This window comes from Lupinus angustifolius, chromosome LG02, assembly GCF_001865875.1.
Source record: "Lupinus angustifolius cultivar Tanjil chromosome LG02, LupAngTanjil_v1.0, whole genome shotgun sequence".
NCBI lineage: Eukaryota > Viridiplantae > Streptophyta > Magnoliopsida > Fabales > Fabaceae > Lupinus > Lupinus angustifolius.
Genome location: NC_032010.1, coordinates 7937603 through 7945584, shown reverse-complemented (window position 1 = coordinate 7945584; position 7982 = coordinate 7937603).

Sequence of the window (7982 nt, the reverse complement as noted above, 5' to 3'; positions counted from 1 at the left end):
CTAGGATTAGGATTAGGATTAGGATTAATATTAGGATGAGGATGAGGATGAGCATGAGCATGAGCATGAGGGTGAGGATGAGCATGAGCATGAGGATGAGGATTAGGACTAGGAATAGGTATAGTAAGAAGATTAGGATTAGGACTAGGATTAGGATTAGGGTTAGGATTAGGATTAGGATTTGGATGAGGATGAGGATGAGGATGGGGATGAGGAGGAGATTTAGGATTAGAATTAATATTGGGATGAGGATGAGCATGAGCATGAGGACGAGGATTAGGACTAGGAATTGGAATAAGAATAGTAATAAGATTAGGATTAGGATTAGGAATAGGATTAGGATTAGGGTTAGGATTTGGATTAGGATTTGGATGAGGATGAGGACAAGGATGAGGATGGGTATGAGGATAAGGATTAGGATTAAGATTAATATTAGGATGAGGATTAGGATTAGGACTAGGAATAGGAATATGAATATTAATAAGATTAGGATTAGGATTAGGATTTGAGGATGGGGATGAGGATGAGGATGAGGATGAGGATGAGGATGAGGATTATGATTAATGTTAGGATGACGATGAGCATGAGCATGAGGATGAGGATGAGTATTAGGATTACGAATAGGAATAGGAATAGGAATAAGAATAGTAATAAGATTAGGATTAGGATTAGGATTAATATCAGGATGAGGATGAGCATGAGAATGAGGATGAGGATTAGGAATAGGAATAGGAATAAAAATAGTAATAAGATTAGGATTAGGATTAGGATTAGGACTAGGATTACGATTAGGGTTAGGATTAGGATTAGGATTTGGATGAGGATTAGGATAAGGATGGGGATGAGGATTAGGATTAGTATTAATATTAGGATGAGGATAAGCATTAGCATGAAGATGAGGATGAGGATTAGGACTAGGAATAGGAATAGGAAAAGTAATTAGGATTAGGATTAGGATTAGGACTAGGACTAGGATTAGGATTAGGGTTAGGATTTGGATTAGGATTTGGATGAGGATGAGAACGAGGATGAGGATGGGGATGAGGATGAGTATTAGGATTAGGATTAGGATTAGGTTTAATATTAGGATGAGGATGAGGATTAGGACTAGGAATAGGAATAGGAATATTAATAAGATTAGGATTAGGACTAGGATTAGGATTAGGATTAGGACTAGGATTAGGATTAGGGTTAGGATTTGGATTAGGATTTCTATGAAGATGAGGATGAGGATGAGGATTAGGATTAGGATGAGGATTAATATTACGATGAGCATGAGCATGAGGATGAGGATGAGGATTAGGAATAGGAATAGGAATAAGAATAGTAATAAGATTAGGATTAGGATTAGGATTAGGACAAGGATTAGGATTAGGGTTAGGATTAGGATTAGGAATTGGATGAGGATGAGGATGGGGATGAGGTTGAGGATTAGGATTAGGATTAGGAGTAATATTAGGATGAGGATGAGGATGAGCATGAGAATGAGGATGAGGATGAGGATGAGCATGAGGATTAGGACTGGGAATATGAATAGGAATAGTAATAAGATTAGGATTAGGATTAAGATTAGGATTTGGATTAGGATTAGGATCAGCACTAGGATTAGGATTAGGGTTAGGATTTGGATTAGGATTTGGATGAGGATGAGGATGAGGATGTGGATGGGCATGAGGATGAGGATTAAGATTAGGATTAGGATTAATATTAGGATGAGGATGAGCATGAGGATGAGCATGAGGATGAGGATTAGGATTAGGATTAATATTAGGATGAGGATGAGCATGAGAATGAGGATGAGGATGAGGATGAGGATGAGGATGAGGATGAGGATGAGGATGAGGATGAGGATGAGGATGAGGATGAGGATGAGGATGAGGATGAGGATGAGGATGAGGATGAGGATGAGGATGAGGATGAGGATGAGGATGAGGATGAGGATGAGGATGAGGATGAGGATGAGGATGAGGATGAGGATGAGGATGAGGATGAGGATGAGGATGAGGATGAGGATGAGGATGAGGATGAGGATTAGGATTAGGATTAGGATTAGGACTAGGATTAGGATTAAGGTTAGGATTAGGATATGAGGATGAGGATGAGGAAGAGGATGAGGATAAGAATGAGGTTGAGGATGAGGATGAGGATGAGGATGGGGATGAGGATGAGGATGAGGATTAGGATTATGATTAGGATTAGGATTAATATTAGGATGAGGATGAGGATGAGCATGAGCATGAGGATGAGGATGAGCATGAGCATGAGCATGAGGACGAGCACGAGGATTAGGACTAGGAATATGAATAGGAATAGTAATCAGATTAGTATAAAGATTAGGATTAGGATTAAGATTAGGACTAGGATTAGGATCAGGATTAGGATTTGGATTAGGATTTGGATGAGGGTGAGGATGAGGATGAGGATGAGGATGGGGATGAGTATGTGGATTAGGATTAGGATTAGGATTAATATTAGGATGAGAATGAGCATGAGCATGAGGATGAGGATGAGGATTAGGACTAGGAATTGGAATAGGAATAGGAATAGGAATAGTAACAAGATTAGGATTAGGATTAGGACTATGATTAGTATTAGGGTTAGGACTTTGATGAGGATGAGGATGAGGATGGGGATGAAGATTACGATTAGGATTAGGATTAGGACTAATATTTGGATGAGGATGAGCATGAGCATGAGGATGAGGATTAGGACTAGGACTAGGAATAGGATTAGGATTAGCATGAGCATGAGCATTAAGCTTTGGATTAGGATTAGGATTAGGACTAGGATTAGGATTAGGTCTAGGATTAGGATTAGGATTTGGATGGGGATGAGGATGAGGATTAGGATTTGGATGAGGAGGAGGATGAGGATGAGGATGAGGATGGGGATGAGGACGAGGATTAGGACTAGGAATAGGAATAGGAGTAGTAATAAGATTAGGATTAGGATTAGAATTAGGATTAGGATTAGGACTAGGATTATATTAGGGTTACGATTTTAATTAGGATTTTAATGAGGATGAGGACGAGGATGAGGATGGGGATGAGGATGAGGATTAGGATTAGGATTTGGATTTGGATTAGGATTAATATTAGGATTAGGATGAGGATTAGGACTAGGAATAGGAATAGGAATATTTATAAGATTAGGATTAGGATGAGGATTAGGATTAGGACTAGGATTTGGATTAGGGTTAGGATTTGGATTAGGATGAGGATGAGGATGAGGATGAGGATGAGGATGAGGATGAGGATTAGGATTAGGATTAGGATTAATATTAGGAAGAGGATGAGCATGAGCATGAGAATAGGATGAGGATTAGGATTAGGAATAGGAATAGGAAGAGGAATGGTAATAACATTAGGATTAGGATTAGGATTAGGATTAGGACTTGGATTTGGATTAGGGTTAGGATTAGGATAAGGATTAGGATTTGGATGAGGATGAGGATGAGGATGGGGATGAGGATGAGGATTCGGAGTAGGATTAGGATTAATATTAGGATGAGGATGAGGATGAGCATGAGCATGAGGATGAGGATGAGCATGAGCGTGAGGATGAGGAGGATTAGGACTAGGAATATCAATAGGAAGAGTAATGAGATTAGGATAAAGATTCGGATTAGGATTAAGATTAGGACTAGGATTAGGATAAGGATTAGGATTTGGATTAGTATTTGGATGAGGATGAGGATGAGGATGGGGATGAGTATGTGGATTAAGATTAGGATTAGGATTAATATTAGGATGAGGATGAGCATGAGGATGAGGATGAGGATGAGGATTAGGGCTAGGACTAGGAATAGGAATAGGAATAGGAATAGTAACAAGATTAGGATTAGGATTAGGACTATGATTAGTATTAGGGTTAGGATTTTGATGAGGATGAGGATGAGGATGAGGATGAGCATGAGCATGAGGATGAGGATGAGGATTAGGACTAGGAATAGGAATTGTAATAAGATTTGGATTAGGATTAGGATTAGGACTAGGATTAGGATTAGGGTTAGGATTAGGATAAGGATTTGGATGTGGATGAGGATGAGGATAAGGATGAGGATGAGCATGAGGATGAAGATTAGGAATAGGAATAGGAATAGGAATAGGAATAAGAATAGTAATAAGATTAGGATTAGGATTAGGATTAGGACTAGGATTAGGATTTAGGTTAGGATTAGGATTAGGATTTGGATGAGGAGGAGGATGAGGATGGGGATGAGGTTGAGGATTAGGATTAGGATTACAAGTAATATTAGGATGAGGATGAGCATCAGCATGAGCATGAGGATGAGAATTAGGACTAGGAACAGGAATAGGAATAGTAATAAGATTAGGATTAGGATTAGGATTAGGACTAGGATTAGGATTAGGGTTAGGATTTTGATTAGGATTTGGATGAGGTTAAGGATGAGGATGAGGATGAGGATGAGGATGGGGATGGGGATGAGGATAAGGATTAGGATTAGGATTAATATTAGGATGAGGATGAGCATGAGCATCAGGATGAGGATGAGGATTAGGACTAGGAATAGGAATAGTAATAAGATTAGGATTAGGATTAGGACTAGGATTAGGATTAGGGTTTGGATTAGGATTAGGATTTGGATGAGGATTTGGATGAGGATGAGGATGGGAATGAGGATGAGGATTAGGATTAGGATTAGGATTAGGATTAGGATTAATATTAGGATGAGCATGAGCTTGAGCATGAGCTTGAGGATGAGGATGAGGGTTAGGACTAGGAATAGGAATAGTAATAAGATTAGGATTAGGATTAGGATTAGGATTAGGATTACGACTAGGATTAGGATTAGGGTTAGTATTAGGATTAGGATTTGGATGAAGATGAGGACGAGGATGAGCATGAGCATGAGGATAGGATGAGGATTAGGATTAGGTATAAGAATAGGAATAGCAATGGTAATAAGATTAGGATTAGGATTTGGATTAGTATTAGGACTAGGATTAGGATTAGGTTTAGGGTTAGGATTAGAATTAGGATTAGGATTTGGATGAGGATGAACATGATGATGAGGTTGAGGATTAGGACTAGGAATATGAATATGAATAGGAATAGTAATAAGATTAGGATTAGGATTTGTATTAGGATTAGGATCAGGACTAGGATTAAGATTAGGGTTAGGATTTGGATTAGGATTTGGATGAGGATGAGGATGAGGATGACGATGGGCATGAGGATGAGGATTAGGATTAGGATTAATATTAGGATGAGGATGAGCATGAGCATGAGGATTAGGATGAGGATGAGGATGAGGACGAGGATGAAGATGAGGATGAGGATGAGGAAGAGGATGAGGATGAGGACGAGGATGAAGATGAGGATGAGGATGAGGAAGAGGATGAGGATGAGGACGAGGATGAAGATGAGGATGAGGATGAGGAAGAGGATGAGGATGAGGACGAGGATGAAGATGAGGATGAGGATGAGGAAGAGGATGAGGATGAGGACGAGGATGAAGATGAGGATGAGGATGAGGAAGAGGATGAGGATGAGGACGAGGATGAAGATGAGGATGAGGATGAGGAAGAGGATGAGGATGAGGACGAGGATGAAGATGAGGATGAGGATGAGGAAGAGGATGAGGATGAGGACGAGGATGAAGATGAGGATGAGGATGAGGAAGAGGATGAGGATGAGGACGAGGATGAAGATGAGGATGAGGATGAGGAAGAGGATGAGGATGAGGACGAGGATGAAGATGAGGATGAGGATGAGGAAGAGGATGAGGATGAGGACGAGGATGAAGATGAGGATGAGGATGAGGAAGAGGATGAGGATGAGGACGAGGATGAGGATGAGGTTGAGGATGAGGAATATGATTAGGATTAGGATAAGGATTAGGAATAGGAATAGGAATATGATTTGCATTAGGATAAGTTTGAGGATGAGGATAAGGACGAGGATGATGATGATGAGGATGAGTATGAGGTTGAGGATGAGGATGAGGATGAGTATGAGGATGAGGATGAGGATGGGGTTGAGGCTGAGGATGAGGATGAGGATGAGGATGAGGATGAGGACGAGGATGGATGACGATGAGGAACAGGATGAGGATGAGGATGAGCATGAGGATGAGGATGAGGATGCGCATGAGGATGAGGATGAGCATGAGGATGAGGATGAGGATGCGCATGAGGATGAGGATGAGCATGAGGATGAGGATGAGGATGCGCATGAGGATGAGGATGAGCATGAGGATGAGGATGAGGATGAGGATGAGGATGAGGATGAGGATGAGGATGGGGATTAAGATTAGGATTAGGGTTAGGATGAGGATTAGTATTATGATTAGGATTCGGGGTGAGGATTAGGATTTGGGGTGAGGGTTAGGGTTAGGATTAGGATGAGGATGAACAAGAGTAGGAGGATGAGCATGAGGATGAGGATGACGATGAGGATGAGGATGATTATGAGGATGAGGATGAGGATTAGGATGAGGATGAGGATGAGGATGAGGATGAGGATGAGGATGAGGATGAGGATGATGATGAGGATGAGGATTAGAAATAGGATTAGGATTACGAATATTAATAGGAATTTGATTTGCATTAGGATGAGGATGAGGATAAGGACGGGGATAAGACGGGGTTGAGGATGCGGACGAGCATGAGCATGAGCATGAGCATGAGCATGAGGATAAGGATTAGGATTAAGATGATAATTAGGATTAGGATTAGGGTTTGGATTAGGATGAGGATGAGCCTGAGGATGAGGATAAGGATGAGAATGAGCATGAGGATGAGGATGAGGATGAGGATGAGGATGAGGATTAGGATTAGGATTAGGATTAGGATTAGGAATAGGAATAGGAGTATTATTTGCATTAGAATGAGTTTGAGGATGAGGATAAGGATAAGGATGGGGATGAGGATGAGGATGAGGATGAGGATGAGGATGAGGATGAGGATAAGGATGAGGGTTAGCATGAGAATGAGGATTACGAATAGGATGATAATTAAGATTAGGATTAGGATTAGGGTTTGGATTAGGATGAGGATGAGCATGATGATGAGGATGAGGATAAGGATGAGAATGAGGATTAGGATGAGGATGAGGATGAGGATGAGGATGAGGATGAGGATGAGGATGAGGATGAGGATGAGGATGTGGAGGAGGATGAGGATGAGGATGAGGATGAGGATTACGATGAGCCTGAGGATGAGGATTAGGATTAGGATGAGGATGGGGATTAAGATTAGGATTAGGGTTAGGATGAGGATTAGTATTAGGATTAGGATTAGGGGTGAGGATTAGGGTTAGGATGAGGATGAACAAGAGGAGGAGGATGAGGATGAGGATGAGCATGAGGATGAGGATGAGAATGATTATGAGCATAAGGATGAGGATGAGGATGAGGATTAGGAAGAGGAGGAGGATGAGGATGAGGATGAGGATGAGGATTAGGATTAGGATTAGGATTAGGAATATTAATAGGAATCTGATTTGCATTAGGATGAGGATGAGGATAAGGACGGGGATAAGGACGGGGATAAGGACGGGGTTGAGGATGTGGATGAGCATGAGCATGAGGATTAGGATTAGGATTAGGATGATAATTAGGATTAGGATTAGCGTTTGGATAAGGATGAGGATGAGCTAGAGGATGAGGATGAGGATAAGGATGAGAATTAGCATTAGAATGAGGATGAGGATGAGGATGAGGATGAGGATGAGGATGAGGATGAGGATGAGGATGAGGATGAGGATGAGGATGAGGGTGAGGATGAGGATGAGGATGAGGATGGGGATGAGGATTAGGATTAGGATGAGGATTAAGATTAGGAATAGGGTTAGGATAAGGATTAGTATTAGGATTGGGATTAGGGGTGAGGATTACGGTTAAGATTACGAAGAAGAGGCGGATGAGGATGAGGATGATCAAGAGGATGAGGAGGAGGATGAGGATAAGTTTGAGAATGACAATGAGGATGAAGATGAGGATGAGGATGAGGAAGAGG